The 20,013-nt window shown below is 38.0% G+C and overlaps 1 protein-coding gene across 10 annotated transcripts in view; it reads right to left on the bottom strand.

Moving 5' to 3' along the window:
• The window catches only part of LOC101736843 (synapse-associated protein of 47 kDa), a 73,501-nt gene that overhangs the window by 25,023 nt on the left and 28,465 nt on the right, over nt 1-20,013 (bottom strand). The window lies entirely within an intron of this gene.

Raw genomic sequence — 20,013 nt, 5'->3', positions numbered from 1 at the left:
TTTATAACATGCACTCAAGGGAATCCCTGAGGGAAAAATTTAAAGAAATTAAAGTTCTCACTATGCCATCCCAGTACATCTTTGAAAATTTGATGTATGTTCGTAAACATATTGAGGAGTTTCCTAAAATGTCGGACATACATAATATAAATACTAGGAACAAACACAAGCTTGTTGTGCCGATGAGTAGGTTACATAAGATACGAAATTCATTCGGGTGTTTGTCTGTGCGCCTGTACAACAAAATCCCACAAGATGTTCAGAACCTACATATACATAGGTTTAAGAAAACTATTAAAGAACATCTGTGCAATAAAGCTTACTATAAAGTCAATGATTATCTAGAAGATTGCACAAAGTGGGAATGAGTTGCTCGCTCCGGGAATTTCAATATTGTAAAATTGTTATGTTATAATTACTTATTGTAATATGAATATTTAAAAAAAATATATATGTAAAATAAAAATAAAAATATAATATTTAAAAAAAAAAAAAAAAAAAACATGCCCGCTGAGTTTCTTGCCAATTCTTCTCAGGACGGAGGCTAGTTCTTGTGAATTGGCGGTAGTTCTTTTGACGTTCAACAAGTATGTACTTTCATTTATGTTGAATAAAACTTTTTTGATTTGATTTGATTTGATTTGCAATCTGGCTTTTTTCTATTAAGAACTTAGTATGTTTTAGATTAAAAAGTCAGAGTCCTTTTAAACTTTAAGCTATGAAACGATGCGGGTCTCTTGATTTAAGGATTGTGATAAGTGATATAAGGATATGACAACCGAAAGGCTAGCGGTCGTGGTGCCGACGACCCCTAAACTCGCGACCGCTGAGAACGATAAGCTGACGGAAAGGAATGTACTATACTTCACATTGAATGTAATAAAAAAATAAAACATAAATTACGTTTAAGCACCTACGGACAGCAAGAAAATTGGTTATATATTATTAAAGGGGTGCTACTTAATTAAGATAAAATATTTCCACGAATGTTAATTCCCAGAACATGTTCAATTAACATTATATGTACTTATAGACTGATAACATAACTTAAAAATTACATTAACCAAGAAAGGTAACAACACGCAACATCTAAGCCACGCGAGAATGTAATAAGATTAATTTATACGTTATTTAATTAGGGGTACGTATTGCAAGAATCGAATCGAATCGAATTGATACGATAGGAATGTTTATTCTGCTTCAAAACCTTTATATCACAAACATGGTATTTTAAAGTCAGTATCCGCCTTCAGAATTATCATTTTCAGAGTTGAGGTTGTTTTTCGCTAACAGCCCAACCCTAAATTTTGTTAATGCGAATACTAAAAATACTCAAGGAACGCTATCGACAATTGGTAGCCAAATCTGTGGCTAAATAAATAAATAAATATTCGTTCCCGTAAATATCTACTTTCAAGCCACCATTCACGTTGAATCTCAGGCTCGTCAAAATTATGAAAAAAGATCCCTTCTACATTCATTCAAAGCTTTTCTTTTGTGTGAAGTACCATAAAAGCTTCCTTTTCGCTGACTTTGTACTTTTTCATAATGTAATGTAATTTATATTACGTACAAAAATCATTAATCGTAGTGTGGACTACATCTCTCCCACCAAGAAGTCGTTATGGCCTAAACTGAACAATGGACTCTACGGGTAAAGTTCTTGGAATTAATTGTGACCCACTGTTTGAGTTCTTTTCCCTTCTGTGTTTTTTTTAAAAACAGTAATCAAATAACAATTTTTTTTTTACCAACAAAAATAATGCATCTGTTTTATATTTTCAAATATTGTTTATATATAGAACCATTAAATAAAAGAAATCCTATCCGTAAAAATATTCATCAGAGCCCATAGTCACCAGGAGTGTAAAGCTGCTAGGAGCTCTTTAAAAAAATCATGCACTACCTCGCCCTGTATGTCTCGGTTCTCAGCATAGGGAAAACTGGTCAAATCAGGAAAACGCGAAGCAAAATTATTCCCAGAAAACACTATCTTGTGAGACATTGACGACTGCCTCCAGCTCCTATCATTAAAAGAAATCTATTTCCAAATAACAATTTATAAGTTTTTTTTTTATTGCCTTTGTAGGCAGACGGGCATACGGTCCACCTGATGGTGAGTGGTAACCGTCGCCCATGGACTTCAGCAATGCCAGGGGCAGAGCCAAGCCGCTGCCTACCGCTTAATACTCTCCACAAGCCTCGTTTGAAGAAGGACATGTCGTAGCGCTCGGGAAACACCGTGGAGGGGAGCTCATTCCATAGCCGGATGGTACGTGGCAAAAAAGATCTCTGGAAACGCACTGTGGATGACCGCATTGGCTCCAGGTAGTATGGATGAACTCTACTCCGGTGGCGGGCGGTGCGATGGTAAAAACGAGATGCTGGTATCATCTCGAACAATAAGTCAACAATAACAATAAGTCCACGTAATTGTAAATCTTGAATATTACAAACGGCGGAGATTGCGGGAGAAAATTCTTACAAATTAAATTACCTCATTACGTCCCCTTTAAGTGTTGATACCAATTAGGGAAAGGCGCGATTCGTATAATTTCTCGTTTCGACTTCTAAAATGGAAACGCGACATGCGAAAAACAAATTTATTTCATTCGCCTCGTTGGTCTGGTGGTTAGGTTAACTATCTACTGTACCGGATCCGGTCATGATACCGGTCACTTCTTCTATATCGTTCCCTCACTACTGACGATCGCGACCACATGTGAGGTTCCTCCACTGTGTTCGATCATGGGTGGCATGGACCGCATGATACAGACTACCGCCAAGTGCTTTTCTTACTAGATCTGACCATCTGGCAGGTGTTCTGCCCACCATCTATTGATCTCCAGTATCTATATACAGTATCAGAACTATTTGATACGAGTGTGCTTGTTATTTTCTTCTCGCATGTGTTGACGTACCCATAACACTGGAGAAAGCATAGCTTGAGGCCGAAGAAGGTAGACAGTAAAAGGTTGGTTTATGAAGGGAAACATCTTCGATAACGTCGGGGAATCGAAATAGCGACAAACATATAACATCTATAGGATTTAAATTGCGTCAGAATAAGATTGAGGCTAAGACTGAGGTTTTCAATTCTGTACCGCGTTTTTTTTTATTGCTTAGTTGGGTAGACGAGCTCATAGCGCATCTGGTGTTAAGTGTTTACTGGAGCCCATAGACATCTACAACGTAAATGCACCACCCACCTTGAGATATAAGTTCTAAGGTCTCAGTATAGTTACAACGGCTACCCCATCCTTCAAACCGAAACGCATTACTGCTTCACGGCAGAAATAGGTGGGGTGGTGGTACCTACCCGCGCGGACTCACAAGAGGTCCTGCCACCAGGAAAAACGTGAACGGTACGTCTATTTTTGAAACTTGCAAGCTTTTGCAGAGCTAACTGCGGTCAATGTTTCTAAACGCAATGAAAGCAAGATAAAGAAATTCCTGAAAGAACTTGTGTGGTTAAAGCACATCAAAACAACAAAAGAATAAACCGTGAGCTTCAATTCTAGGTCCGCACATGCCTCGCGAAAATTCCACAAATAGAATCCATTCAACTTCAGTCCCGTTACAAGCGTGTGAGATCCTAAGCTCCACGCATTATCACAGGACCCGTATATTTTTCCACAGATGACCTCACATTATGCCCATTAATTAATCACAATGCGGAATTCGACTTAAGTAGGGTCGGTCGGCTTTGTGTCAATTTTATGGCTTCAATTATTCACGTTGCTGGTACGTTTTTTTCTATGGGGTAAACAAATGAAAATGCGGCCTTCTCTAATGGAAAAACATATGAGCTTTTCGAGAAAATCGAAAATGAGGAATTCTCATCCAAATTTTTTTATTTCAGGTGCTTTCACACTAAATTAGAGTAATTCAATGCGAATTCACATTTTTTTAAATGATTATTTTTACAACAATTTTATAGACAAGAAATATTATGATACTAGTAGTATAACATAAGTAAAATATAGAACACTTAAAAATACAGTACAATTTTAAAATAAGTGCATCTAAATCAATACATATCGCGCACAGTTGTCGAAAATATTATAATACCATATCAACTATTTAAAACCATTTTAAGTCAAAAAGATGCCCTGATAAAAAATATTTTTCAGTTCGGACCCTAAAATATGGATAGTATATGGTAAGCACAGCCTATACGATATTAAACTTCACAATGTGTGTTGGACGATCGAAAAACGATGATTGTACGTACATATGAAATTTTTATCTTAATATTAACACTTTTGTTGACTTAATATTGTATCTTAAATTTGTAAAAAATTTAGTCAATCTAGAATAAAAAATAAAAAAAATGTATAAATTCGTATTTTAACTAATAAAAAGGAAGAAATTTGCCACCGCAAGGTTTTCATAAATTCTAACTATAAATTGAAAAACTATTTTAAATGTCCTATGGTACTTGTGTTAATTAATGAAATATTTTTTTTTGTATTGCCCTTGTAGGCAGACGACCTGATGGTGAATGGTTACCGTCGCCCATGGATTTCAGCAATGCCTACCGCTTAATACTCTCCACAAGCCTCGTTTGAAGAAGGACATGTCATAGCGCTCGGGAAACACCGTGGAGGAGAGCTCATTCCATAGCCGGATGGTACGTGGCAAAAAAAACCTCTGGAAACGCACTGTGGATGACCGCAGTGGCTCTGTGAGTGGTCTAACATGAATGCTATTAGTGAAACCAACGCAATCCATTACGCATTAACTGATTGAAACCGACAGCTATTGTAACGCACATATTTTCTTGCTCGGATGCAGTTAGAATTTCGAACGACTCTTGTCTGGCTTATTCTTGCTGCCTTAATGTGATTGGTTTTTATTCTTTCCATTACAGCTTGTGATGTAATGTAGCGATCAATGAACAGAGAATATCATATTTGATTAGATTAGTATCAAAAACTGTACGAATGGTGTTCTCGTGTTAGGACATTTCTTGCCAGTGATTAGTACCATCATCCTAATTGTAGCTTCAATCAGACAGAACGGTAGGAGGCTTTCAACAGATTTTTGGAAATTTAAATTTCGACAGCATATCTTAAGGACGCCTTTGAGCGGTAGTCTCTGGGCTCTGGTAATCGGTTTTCGTCTTTAGATTTATTGAAAAACAAAGGAGGCCAAATGTAATAACATTCCAGAGTCGATCTTAGGAAGAGCAATAAGGACGCCATTAAACGAGAATTATAATGACCACAAATGATAACGATCTAATCGGCATAGGATATTATTTTGTCTGCAAGATACATCCAACGATTTGTGTATGAGAAAGAACATGAAAATTCCTTGATTAGTCCTTAGTGTAAAACAAGTCTAAATTTGTCCTTCAAAAAGCTGCAATATCGAAAAGGTTTTTGTTTCCAAAATCCAAACAATACCACTGCCAAGTGTCGAATACTAGTGACGAAACCTACTTTTGAAAATACAAAACGGTCTGTACACTTTCATTACGGTGAGCGATTTCACGATGGATCATTCGAGAAGATGCCATTACTCTTACAAGAGACAAACAGACTTGCAATTTAACGAGATAGAAACTGAAGCTCTTCGACGTCGTCACTGAGAAATGAAAGCAATTAACTAAAGGCCTTCAAAGAGGAAAAGTTATTAAGAAACTTGGAACGAGACAGTAAAAATAAATAGAGTAGATAGGTCCAAGAAGCAAGCTATGGCGCTTTGAGGAACCAGATTTAAAAATAATTTTTGATAATAATTTTTTTCTACCTACCTATGCTGATAGCTTTGAGAGGCTATTTCAGCTTCTCCTTGACGTGTAGGTGAGCTCACGGGGCTCAAACCGGAGTGTTGCTAACACTGGCCCTAGCAAGGGCAGTGCTTCGCAAAATCTGCCACCGGAATGTCTATATGTAGATGCCCATTTCAATGAACGGATCAAACGTGTTTCAAAATCCAGTTATCTCCCCGACAGACTCTCATTTAAATGCAGTCGTATTTCCACGAATTCTGAACACATCTTCCAATCGTTGAGAGCTTGGTCTAATTATGGGTCAAATTCATTTGTCTTTATTTACTATTTACTATCAAGCACGCCACGTTAACTGGTCCCGTGATAAGTTCGTAAAGAACTTGTGTTATTGTGTGTGTATTGAAGTGACAATGACAGTAATTAATCACAGGACCAAGATAACGGAATTGTTGTGACCTCAACTGGACTACATGGATCTGAACGACATTCGGGACACGAATTTAGGTTCACATTTCAAAAGGACGGTGTCACTTGCAGCGTGGCGTTTTCAAAAATGTATTTAGTGCAACAACGAATTCCAGGTCAACCGATCTCACGAAGATCTGATGTCAATCGGGCATAAAGATCATGCGATTTAACGCATCACTGGTGAGGCCAGCCAAAACTGTGAAAAAGTAATCGATAATTTCATAAAGAGAGCGCAGTGTCATTAGAACCGCCGTAGCCTAAGTGGCTTTTTTTTAATTTCATAATTAACAAACATTTATAATTAATTAAAATGGAATAAAAATTTACAACCCGCAAAAACGCCAAACCGCGCATCGACCGACATGTCTTGTTAGTGAATTTACCTTACTTATACTCTCGTGACAATTTAAATGTTCCATGAAAGTGAGGATATAGACAATGCAAAAGCGAACCAGCAGAGAAAATGTAGTGAATGATCGAGTTGGACGAACATTGGCAAATACATATAATCAACTACTCTATTACAATTGACAAATCGATTTTCCATCACAATGTGGGTGACTGCGTTCATATTGCGGGATGCTATCTGTGATGTTTTGGACTACTGGACTTCAGGTCAAACGTGAGCCGACTTGTTCATCGACCAGGAAAAATAAGGGAAAATAATGAAATGATGAAATGTAACGATGTGTGAGGGAGTTACCAGTTTACAAATTAATCAGATGACTCAGCGCAATTCCTTTAAACGACTAAACAAATTGAACCTTATTACTTAGAGTGTGGGGCTCGCTAATTTTCACCCTGATCTAAAACGATGCTAATCAATTGGCTTAGATCCAAATTGCCAAACTGGCCATATTGAGGAGTAAACAGAACTTTTCCCGTTATTATCCATCAAGGCTAGTGCGGTGTTTGTCAGGGTGCTATGTTTTCATTTTATATCAGGCTTAAGGTATAAAGTAGGCTTATACAGGAGAATAGTCACGTTTACTTGACATAACATGGCGTCTTCAAATTAATCATATTTAATTAAAATCAGATATTTCATCAGACAGACAAGGGAACCCGCAAAAACATACCAAACCCTATCTGTGGTAGTATTGAGTACTGCATCGCCTATTTAACTAACCCTTCAATTCATATGTACAATACTGGTGGTAGGGCGGAATATAATATGGCATAATTGAACATGCTTGTACGAGGCAGAATTATTATTTTTCTTATCAGCCCACAGACGTGCACTGCTGGACATAGGCCCTCCCAAATCTCGCCACAAAAACCGGTCCTGCGCTGTCTGCATCCAGCGGATCCCCGCGAACCTCAATAGGTCGTCGGTCCATCATCATTGTGGGAGTCCTACCCTCAGGCAGAATTAGACAAGGTGATGCGTGTCTCAGAGCAGTCCCTTTTCCATAAAGTTAGTTATGGTGTTTTAACCTTCCTACTCCATAGTAGGAAGGTTAAAACACCATAACTAACTTAACAAGGTCTCCATCTCCTTTCCCCCGTGCGTCTCATTTCCATATTGTGATAGGACAGGATTTAATTCTCCTAAATTAATACTATAACCCTACGAAACGCTACACTGTCGTCGCCGACATCATCAGTCTGCTCTATCCGTCAGTGAACTGTTCAGACCACGCCGGGGCATCGCCGTAATACTTCGCTAAACCAGAATCCTGGTATATTAGGGAATGAAGCCAGCCGTCTCCCAGTGTCTCTGTATCATTATGATGTTATAGATGAACAGCAAGACACAGAGAAAGACTTGAATCAACTAAATGTAAGAAAGAGCTTCAATGAGTTATCGTACACCGACATATCTAAACACATAATATACATATCTTCCGTTGCTAAAGCCAGTTAAGTTTAAAAACTAAAATATACAGAGAATATTTTCCTTGGGATCCCTTTAATTAACTGAAATGATAATTAAAGCTTTCAAGGAAAAATAGTATTATACCTTAACAAACGCAATCTTATGAAAACGAAGAGCCGGCGGTAATAACCGTAAGTAAGGATTTGGAGCAAAAAGGCGAGAGTGGGCCATGGTTTTAAATCGTTTGGTATGTTCTATCTTTGCAAGTATTTTACTTTCCAGGTTTTTTTTTTATGAATTGATGAAAATCAGACATGCTTCTCTTGGGAAATCGGTAATTTTATGAAATACCCACATATTTTGGAAATACGAATCGCGCGCCATCTATCATACCGTCAAGGTTCACACGGTAAATTGCGAGGAACCTTCCTTGAATTTCAAATCCCACGCTAAGGTCTATACCTATATTCAAATGAATTTGATTAATGACCGCGTTCGCGCAGAATGAATTAGGCCAGTAATTCGCCTGCGGTTCACGCTATTAAAACAGAATACATTTTACTATCGCATTATTAGAAAACGAAACAAACGAAGTCAAGGGCCACAACTACGACAATACAGTTAAAAGGAAATATAAAACGGACGTCCTACAGTTAATGTATCCGCTGAAACGACGCGAGGGGAAATAACTCGAGACACAATGGAAATTACTGTTCTGGGTCGAGAACGGATATTGCCGACGTCAGTAGGAAAGAAACTAGTTTTTCGTTGCATAATCGGCCGTGTGACAACGACGCACCAATTTCAAGAGATCCCTGCAGCTTTGAACTAAACGCATTCAAGTCTTAGTTACATTGAAATAGCGACTACCCTTGAACAGCTGATGGTGACAGGAAAGGTAGATGGCAAACGTCTCAGAGGACGCAGTCCCACGAGATGGTCGGACCAAGTACGATCTTCTCTGAGCATCAATTTCCATAATGCTCTTCATGAAGCAAAGGATCGCGGCAGATGGAGGGAAGTCGTATGGGAGAAACTGATGCAGCGGGGGAGTCTCGACCCTCAGTAATGAGGAAAACGACGCGAGGAGGAGGAGCGACTACCCACACTTACAACCCTTTGACTCGAAACAAAGATCTAATACGTTTGAAAGGACAGCAGAGGTTGCAGGCTCTATCAGCAGCCACCTGGTTTGTTATTTACAGTTGGATCCAGTTCTCAGACCAGCTAGTGAGCTCCCAGAACTCGGCTGCAAGCTCAAAATATTAGGGGGCCCCATTTTCTCAAACACTTCAAAGCTGTTACAAATAGGCTGCGTCAAAATGGCCAGTACGTTGAGAGTGGATTAGGAATGAAATCCGAAAATACTCACATTAATACTGCCAAAGTATATTAACTGAGAAATAGTAGGTTAGTTACAGCGCGTACACAACACAAGATAACATTAATAAGTTATTCCCTGATGCGGCATAAGCATATAAAATATTACCCAATATAGAAAGGAATTAATAAAGGAATACTTGAAAATGCATATTTTCACAGGATATTGCATAATTAGAAAATACCTATAGAGACTTATGATAATCAATAGTCTCTCTCACTCTTGTCTTGAAGAAATACGCAAAGCAGTGATCCATATTCTTAGAGAATATCCAAAAACTGATATCAGAAGAACAGAGGGCAACATTATACTTGAGTCGTCTATTATCAAAGGTGGCAATCTGTGTATTTGGACAAAAAAATGTTATTGATATGGCGATACAGATTGATTTGAATATAATTGTCTCCTTCAAAGAATACGATTCAAAACCTGCATTAAATAAAGGTTAATACTTAATCTGTTATTTATCTAAGATGTCGTTCAGAAGAGTTTTGTGACTGCCAATGGAATACAAAGTCAATAATTCGTTTTTCTGATTTACCAATAATTGTCCAAAAGTCACATTGTGCCGGCTTTGATAGTAGTCTCACTTTATTTAAATTAACAACTTCAAACGTTAGTATGTCGTAGCTACGTAGCAAATTGCTACGCTTCTACGATTTTCTAGTTTGAGTTAATTAACATATTCACAAGTCTACGAAATTACGTAGATACATATTTGTAAGGTGTTTTGCTTTGGAGGTTTTAATTAGGATGGGTCGACGTTATTGCATTATTTATTAATAACGATTTAATTCTAATTTAATTAATATGTAACCGAGAAATCGTTAATGATTTCATGTTTTAATTTAAAAACTAACTTTAGTATACTTCTTTGTTGTGAACATCTAGAATAATAAAATCACGTTTTGGAACATAAAGCGATGTACAACGACGAATCTGACGTATTCATTAGTTTTTTTCAATAAAACTACTAATAAACGTGAATTCCAAAAAAATTGGGAAATATCTACATTTTATTTATTTATTACTAGCTGACCCGGCAGACTTCGTAGTGCCTCAATCGATAAATAAAAGACCTAAACTTTTGTATAAAATAAACTTAAAACAAACAAAAGGAATCCGTTCGACGGGGGACATATGAAAGGAAAAACAAAATTGTTATTTTTATTTAATTCCGAGCAATTTTCATATTTATCTATCTTTTAAACCTTCTCTGGACTTCCACAAATAATTTAAGACCAAAATTAGCCAAATCGGTCCAGCCGTTCTCGAGTTTTAGCGTGACTAACGAACAGCAATTCATTTTTATATATATATAGATTTATTATTAAAATCAAATCAATAGTGTGACTGGTAATAAAACATCATAGTCAGACACCGTGATTAAAAATAGAATAAATTAGATTACATTGCCTGGAGTGTTCTAGCTCCAAACAAGATACACACATTGGGTTCGTGCATAGCAATAATTTCAAACTCCGTCGAAGCAGACTCGGGAAACACAAAACCATCAACTTTTTCTTTTATGAACTACATGAGATCGTTACAGATTTTGATTTCAAATCGAGAAAAATGTTTGTTTTTTTTTGAAGTGAAAACTTCTTTAGAATCGTTGTGATTTCAAACCGGATGCAACGGAAAAAACGACAGGTAAGAGACACAAATACAAAAATGTGTAGGATGAAGCCAGCAAAGAATGAGACAGAAATATACATACTATTTAATACAGCGCCATCTGTGAGATTTTTTAATACTAACGTGTGTATGAAAGCTCTTGTAGTGAATTTTAATTTAGGATTATACGTGAAATTAAAATATCAATTCACAGAGGGCGCTACCTTACAATTATTTACTAATGACAAAATTTTACATATACTTAAGGCGTTCAGGATAATTGTATTTTAATTTTGGAAGGTTTCACTTCTACCACGTGTGAATTGCACACATTTTGTTTTTATTTATGTCACTTAAACTCGAAACGCAAATTCAAACAAATTTTTCATTTAAAAGGAAAATACGAATCTTAAACAAGAACGTTAAAGAAACCCTGAATGAATAATACATGAGTAACTTCGGTGGAAGCTGAGTTAAATCTTCCAACGGGGACCGCATACCTTCATGCATGTTTTAGCAGCAGTCGACGCTCATGACATATGAGTACCGGTGAACCATAACTGTAGCGAGTAAAAGAAAGCGTTCTTTAAAAAATAATGGGTAAAACTCACTGTCTCTGTTTATACTGCACACAAGCAGGAACTGATTTCCAGGCTTCGAAGGCGGTAAGTGAGACATGGCGGAATTGAACCAGCTGAAACCCCGGTCACTATCAGCCTCAGATGATGTCTCTAAGGCATTCTAGAGGCAAGATGACGCGTATCGCATGGTACCACTGGCCACCGAATGGTATACTGCGCCCGGTTGCTTTATCGGCAAACGTGTGTAGAGAATCTTACACGTCATCTCCTGTGTTGAAACTGGTACTACTGTTGGTACTACTGTGTTGTGAAAATGTTTGAACGTTCTAGCTTGACAATTCACAAAATATAAAAATAATAAATCGTCAATTAAGTATGTTTACTTCAATTAAGAAATGAATTTCGGTTTTCCATTAAAATTAACATTCCACTCTCTTCATTATTCTGTGTAGATAGGTTAACTTAAGCCCAATAAGTTTGAACTTAAAAAACTGCTAGAATCAGTTACTGTGACTGATGATTATATGACTGCCTCAAATCTACTCGTGTTAGTTAGTCTTCACATTTTTTATTTTATTTTTATTGCTTAGATGGGTGGACGAGCTCACAGCCCACCTGGTGTTATGTAGTTACTGGAGCCCATAGACATCTACAACGTAAATGCCGCCACCGACCTTGAGATATAAGTTCTAAGATCTCAGTATAATTACAACGGCTGCCCTGCCCTTCAGACCGAAACGCATTACTGCTTCACGGCAAAAATAGGCAGGAGGTACCTACCTGCGCGAACTCACAAGAGGCCCTACCACCAGTAATTAAATAATAACATTCACAATGTTAAATTCTTAAAATCACTAGTGAATGTAACGTGTCAATATTCATTACAACATACATTAACTCCAAAATTACATCCCTAAAATTCGATACAAAAAAAAATACAAATAATCCGAACAAAACAAAACGACATATATTAAACTACCCTCGCATCCCCAACGTGACACAGTCTGTTAATGTCTAAATCAGTGGCTAAAGTAATTTGTCAACAGTTGGCGAGTGTCACTTTCGCCAACACGACCCTAAGTCTGACTACTCTGACTTCTGAGGACACGTCTTTATTACCTCTGTGGACTGGTCGAAATGTCCTTTTGACGTAACAGGCAGTAAATCAGACTAATGATCACGAACTCATTCGCTTTTTTATTACAGTTGTAACGTTCTAGGACCGACATCTTATTTTTATTATTGAGACGATCGTTTAGTTTACGCTAAGGTTACTTTCACGTGGAGCTTTATGCCAGTAATTGCTTCTAAACTTAATAAGAACTGATCTTTGAAATATTCGACTAGTTTTTTTTTTTTTTATTGCTTAGATGGGTGGGCGAGCTCACAGCCCACCTGGTGTTAAGTGGTAACTGGGGCCTATATACATCTACAACGTAAATGCGCCACCCACCCTGAGACATAGTTGTAAGGTCTCAGTATAGTTACAACGGATGCCCCACCCTTCAAACCGAAACGCATTTACGCTACACAATGAGTGGAATTTTGAGCACCCCTCTCTGTCCTACCACATAGCGAATTTCGTATTACTGAAGAGATCTAGTTAAAACTCATAGGTCAGTTTTTTAGTATCTGTGCCAGACTTTTGTAGTTGAATAGAATCATTTAACTTCATAATAAATAAATAAATAAATAAATAAATAAATAAATAATATCAGATAAGTTTATATATTCTAATGATACTACAATAATCCTCGACCTCATGTCTCAAAGTAGGTGAAAGCATTTGCGTTGTGATGTAATATGTCTATGGGCTCTCTGGGTAACCACTCAACGGCATGTACACCATGAGCTCATTCATCAATCAAATAAAAAACTACAAAATTGTCACTATGGATTGATCATGATTTGCGATAAAATATTGTTGGTCAATCTTCTATCTCTAAAATACTTAGAACTTATCAACTATGACTATACTGAGACCTTAGAACTATATTATCTCAAGGTGTGTGGCGCATTTACGTTGTAGATGTCTATGGGCTCCAGTAACCACTTAACACCAGGTGGGCTGTGAGCTCGTCCACAACTATAAGCAATAAAAAAAAAAAAAAAACTCATACAAATTATCCTTTACTTCAAATTTTATATAACCGAAAACTATATCTATAAAACATCTATAAAAGATTTTGTCGAGCACATATGATGTAAGCTATCTCAAAGCAACCCAAGTTATTTAATAAGTCTTCAAGATACACAATTCACACCGAGACTGTAAGTGACTTGCAGACTACAGTGAAGAGATTGTGAATTATTCAACACCATCAGGGCTAAAGAGCACTTTGGCCGCATTGTGAGGAGATAGCTAATGTTGTATTCGGAGTAGTATGGTAAATAAGTAGATGTATTTCAAATTTAAAAATATTTACATTCTAACCGAAAACGTTTTCAACTTTATCCCCATTCATTCACATTTACAATTATTTTTTTTGCTTAGGTGTGTGGACGAGCTCGCGACCCACCTGGTGTTAAGTGCCGCAAGTGCCGTAAGCAACGTAAATGCCACCACCTACCTTAAGATATGAGTTCTAAGGTCTCAGTAAAGTTACAACGGCTGCCCCACCCTTCAAACCGAAACGCATTATTTTGCTTCACGGCAGAAATAGGCAGGGTGCTGGTGCCTACCCGTGCGGACTTACAGGACGTCCTACCACCCGTAATGGTTTTTGAAGTGAAATTTAACAGTATCGTTTGTAAATGCGGTCACCAGTATAGTACAGTTAGAAATATACGTCACAACTAACTGTACTCGCCACGCTACGACGTATCAGTAACGAATATATAAAAAAAACTAGGTAAAATTAATAAAAACTTCGTTTCCATCGTCGGGCTTCTTGCGATCAGTGACTTCTAACTTAAAAAGATATTGATCAAGCAAACAAGTATGTTTGGGCCATATAAAAGAGTAGAACAAACTTACTACTCACGCGGTCGTTCATATCACTCACATACAAACATACCAGACTCGTAACAAACCCCCGTCACCAAAAAGACATATTTTTAAACCGACTTTAAAGTACATTTCACAGCGTTAGGAAACTATCGAAGACTAGCTGACCCGGCAGACTTCGTAGTGCCTCAATCGATAAATAAAAGACCTAAACTTTTGTATAAAATAAACTTAAAACAAACAAAAGGAATCCGTCCGACGCGGGACCCATCAAAGAGAAAACAAAATTGTTATTTTTATTTAATTCCGAGCATTTTCATTGTTACCTACCTTTCAAACCTTCTCTGGACTTCCACAGGTAATTCAAGACCAAAATTAGCCAAATCGGTCCAGCCGTTCTCGAGTTTTAGTGAGACTAACGAACAGCAATTCATTTTTATATATATAGATAGAAGATAGATAGATTTCATTTCGGGGTTAGATGGAGCACATTCAAAGACTTTTAAAACGCAAGGCAGGTACGAAACAATTCTATTCCCATCACGAGTGTTGAGACTAACGCGATCTTTATCTCACTTTGTCATATAAACGCAATATTTTCTGGTATACCCTGTCAAATCGTATGAGATTGATATAGTACTTTTGAATTATTCATACGCATAAATCAGTAAAACCCAGTGACTTGTCAGAGCGAAGTAATATCTGTATAAGGTACGAATCGCAGATTATGCTCACGTATACATATATATATATATATACATATAACTGGCTACATCTCCCCCAGAATCTGTTTGGTTGAGGGGGTTTCGAGAATAATCTATGATTTGGTTCTTTTAAGAAACGTAACAATGGTTGTCGTTCTGATGATTGTGGTTAATGAACGCAGCCCTCATGAGCTCCTGCTACTACTTCTATTTCTAATACTACATTCACATCATGTGACTGCAGTACTATATTCACATTCTTAACCTTAGATAGGACTCTCCCAGCTGTGACCGTGTAATACTCAACTTGCAAACTTCCCGAACGTATAGGATGAACAAATACTCATTTGGTCTTTGCATTCATTGAAATCCGCCACATTACTAAAAGATTATTAATCTGAGGAGCTCCGAATAGGGTCCCAGCTAAAGTTTAATGTTGACAATAAAAGTCTTCTATAACGTTTAATGTTTTGAAATTCAATACACCTTAATAAAAACTATCGATAGGTATTTTACCTGATCCTTACTGCACAAGGATGTAGTATTATAATCGCAGAATACATATCTTCTAACGAGATTATAATAGTTTTTTTTTTTTTGTATCGGTAGTAGTTTCTAAATAATGTGTTCTATCTCATTCTCTCGCCGGCTGAATCCTATACATTTATGTGTTTGTGTCTCTATGGACTTATTTTTTCGTTTCGTTTCATTTCGTTTCATCGAGTTTGAAATCACAACGACTCTAAAGAAGTTTCACTTCAATAATTATATACTTTTTACTCACAAAAGTTTCATTTTTACCCCCCGAAATTTCATTTTACCCCATTTGGGGTAATTTACCCCGGTTCCCCGACCGCTACGATATGGGATGAAATATAATCTGAGTAAAATGGTGGTCATTTACTGAGATTTTTTCAGTGAACTTTTTGGAGGATCCCGAGATGTTACGTTCAGCGGCTTTTACTGCATAGTGCCACAGACTATCTCTCTATCAACATGGCGTGCGTTCCCGATCACGCATCATAAAAAGGTGCGTTCTTAAACGCCACAAATCTGTGTCTGGATTGATATTATAGTGAAATGACTTGTGAGAACGAACAAAGGCCTACACAGTTTTACTGCGGAATGTATGCAGCAGAACTGCGGCCGCCGACACACGTGATCGACCGTCAAACCGTGTTAGCACGACCGGTCGCGGTTACATCGGTAATTACTGCGCAGGTTACGTCATGAGGTTGGCGAAATCGAACTGTAGGGTCGGACGAAAATGAGTCACATTTCAGAGATAAAATCATTTTCAATGTTTGCCATTCGTATTGACTTCCATCCTTATGATAATCCAAGATGCATTGAAATAAAAGCGTGTCTCTTCCGATAAGCTTCTAACATAAGGCATTTGTTGTTAAAGTTAAAATCGAAGATTTCTAAATCCAATTTTTGGGAACAAGCTAAACACTAGATTATTGACTTATACTGTTCTAATGTAGCAAAAAATATTAACTTTTTAAACAGCATTAGCTTTTGAAATACCATTAAGGATCATCAACCAGACGATTCCTAAACCGATTTGAGATACTATTATGATGTAAGTATTGACGTGGACACTCAAAGCCGCAGATAGGCAGAGAATCGACGCTTTTGAGATGTGGTGCTGGCGACGCATGCTACGAATACCATGGACGGCCCGCCGCACCAACATATCTATTCTCAGGCAGTTAAAAATAGAAAAGATTCAACGTTTATCCACAATCTGCCTACAAAGAATATTGCGGTATTTTGGTCATGTTGCACGTAGGGATACCAGAAATTTGGAACGCCTTGTGGTGACCGGTAAAATAGAGGGAAAAAGGCCTAGGGGTAGAGGTCCCAAACGATGGTCGGACCAAATAGCGGAGGAACTGGGGATACCTATCAGCGACGCACTCCACCGGGCTGCAGGGCGGGACCGATGGAGACAGTTGGTTGACGAAATCGGACGGAGTCACGATCCTCAGCAGTGAGGAACCGATCGAAGAGAGAGAGAGAGAGAGAGATTGAAGTCTCAAAACAATGATTACTACTTAACTTAGTATTTAGATGAACCTATCTATTCTAAAAAATATATTATATGATTAATCGCTATGGAATTGTATACTTTTTAAGTCAACTTTTTAAACCATTTCTGCTTATTTTTCATGTGAATCATGATTCCTTTATCAAAGTCAGATCGGATGATTGATGTCGCCATAGATAAGGGTATTGGATCGATTTTTATAAAATATATTTCTCACGATAGGTTAAAAGTTACAAATTGTTATATGAACATATCACATGCCTAAATGTGTTTTGATGTTTGAAATCGCCTTCTGTGTATTTGTGGCATAAGAGCATTTGGATATTGAGCATATCCAGCCTCTAGCTGTTATTTGCTCACGGCCAGTTCATAGAAGTACCTAATAATACCTGCATTTTACTCCTAATATTATACTGTTTTGTTCTATTATACTGTAATACCTAATTTGTTATAGTATACTGTATACCTAATATTATACTGTATTTTCTCCTCGTCGAACTCGTCTAAATTAAACTAACTCATAGTTATAGCCCACTGGGTTTCTCACCGGGTCTTCTCAGTGGGTCGCAATTCCGATCCGATAGTAATCCTGCGAAGCACTGCTCCTGTTAGGGCTAGTCTTAGCAAATCCTCACAGATTGAGTCCGTGGATTCACCTACTCGTTCGCGCGCACCTGGGATAATTCTTTAGGCTACCAGCAGGAAATTATGTTATTTTGAATCTTGGTGATAAGTTTTCCAAGCCTTTCCAGTTCCTGCTACTAGCTAATTCAAGTGTGCCAATTTGCACTGTGCGTTAAGACTTGGAGCTGATGCTGAAGTGGCGCAGACAGTCACGATGTGGGGACTCCAGTAGCCACTGAACGTAACATACCTTGAGCCAGTATGTACATTTACATTCTGTATGTGCTTCTTCTTCTTATCAGCCCACAGACGTCCACTGCTGGATATAGGCCTCCCCAAACCTCGCCACAAAGACCGGTCACACGCTGCCTGCATTCAGCGGATCCACGCGAACCTCAATAGATCGTCGGTCCATCTTGTGGGAGGCCTACCCTTGCTACGTCTTCCGGTCGCCACTCAAGAACTTTCTGGCCCCAACAGCCATCCGTACGAGCAATGTGCCCCGCCCACTGCCACTGTAATGTCACAATCCTTTGGGCTATGTCGGTTACCATGGTTTTCCTGCGAATATCCTCATTTCTGTATGTACATACGTACTTTATTATATTATGCTCAGTCCACACTATTCTTTTTTTTTATTGCCCTTGTAGGCAATTGAAGTCGTCGTGGCCTAAAGGATAAGACGTCCGGTGCATTCGTATCGAGCGATGCACCGGTGTTCGAATCCCGCTGGCGGGTACCAATTTTTCTAATGAAATACGTACTCAGCAAATGTTCACGATTGACTTCCACGGTGAAGGAATAACATCGTGCAATAAAAATCAAACCCGCAAAATTATAATTTGCGTAATTACTGGTGGTAGAGGACCTCTTGTGAGTCCGCACGGGTAGGTACCACCGCCCCGCCTATTTCTGCCGTGAAGCAGTAATGCGTTTCGGTTTGAAGGGTGGGGCAGCCGTTGTGACTATACTGAGACCTTAGAACTATATCTCAAGGTGTGTGGCGCATTTGCGTTGTAGGTGTCTATGGGCTCCAGTAACCACTTAACACCAGGTGGGCTGTGAGCTAGTCCACACATCTAAGCAATAAAAAAAAAAAAAAAAAAAAAAAAAAAAAAAAAAAAAAAAAAAAAAAAAAAAAAAAGGCAGACGAGCATACGGCCCACCTGGTGGTGAGTGGTTACAGTTGCCCATGGACTTCAGCAATGCCAGGGACAGAGCCAAGCCGCTGCCTACCGTTTAATACTCTCCACAAGCCTCGTTTGAAGAAGGACATGTCATAGCGCTCAGGAAACACCGTGGAGGGGAGCTCATTCCATAGCCGGATGGTACGTGGCAAAAAAGACCTCTGGAAACGCACTGTGGATGACCGCAGTGGCTCCAGGTAGTATGGATGAACTCTACTCCGGTGGCGGGCGGTGCGATAGTAAAAACGAGATGCCGGTATCATCTCGAACAATTCCTCAGAGCACTCCCCATGGAACATACGGTACAAAATACAGAGGGAACCAAAGTCCCTCCGCAGACCCAGAGGTTCGAAGCCATCCATGAATAATTTACTTATATCATATAATATTCTATTTGTCCCAGCTTTCATATCTGTCCATAGTTCATTATTTATAACATAGGGTAAGCCGTCCTATTGTTAGCAACTGCATTTACGGAAATGAGACAGCAACAAAACACTACACAAAAACATATTGACGATTGTGAATTGACTAGTTGAATAAGAGTAGTGACCGAGATCATTGTCGCCAATGATTACGCGCAATTCGCATGCTATTAATAAACAATATTTGAAGTGAAACTTCTTTATCGGCGTTGGAAAAAAATTTACCGTCACATTTTTCGGTTACGCGTCACATTTTTCCGTTACGCGCCATCTTTTTTGTATTCATGTCTATGATAATAAAATCCTTTTGTTTTAAACTTTATCTAATTTAACTTTTTTGTATTCATGTCTATGATAATAAAATCCTTTTGTTTAAACTTTATCTAATTTAACTTTATTTAACCAATTTCTAGAAAGTTGCATGTAGATCATTTTTCGAAAAATAAGGCCATAAAGAAGTTTCACTT

Source organism: Bombyx mori, chromosome 7, assembly GCF_030269925.1.
Source record: "Bombyx mori chromosome 7, ASM3026992v2".
Taxonomy (NCBI): Eukaryota; Metazoa; Arthropoda; class Insecta; order Lepidoptera; family Bombycidae; genus Bombyx; species Bombyx mori.
This window is presented reverse-complemented; position numbering and strand designations above follow the sequence as displayed.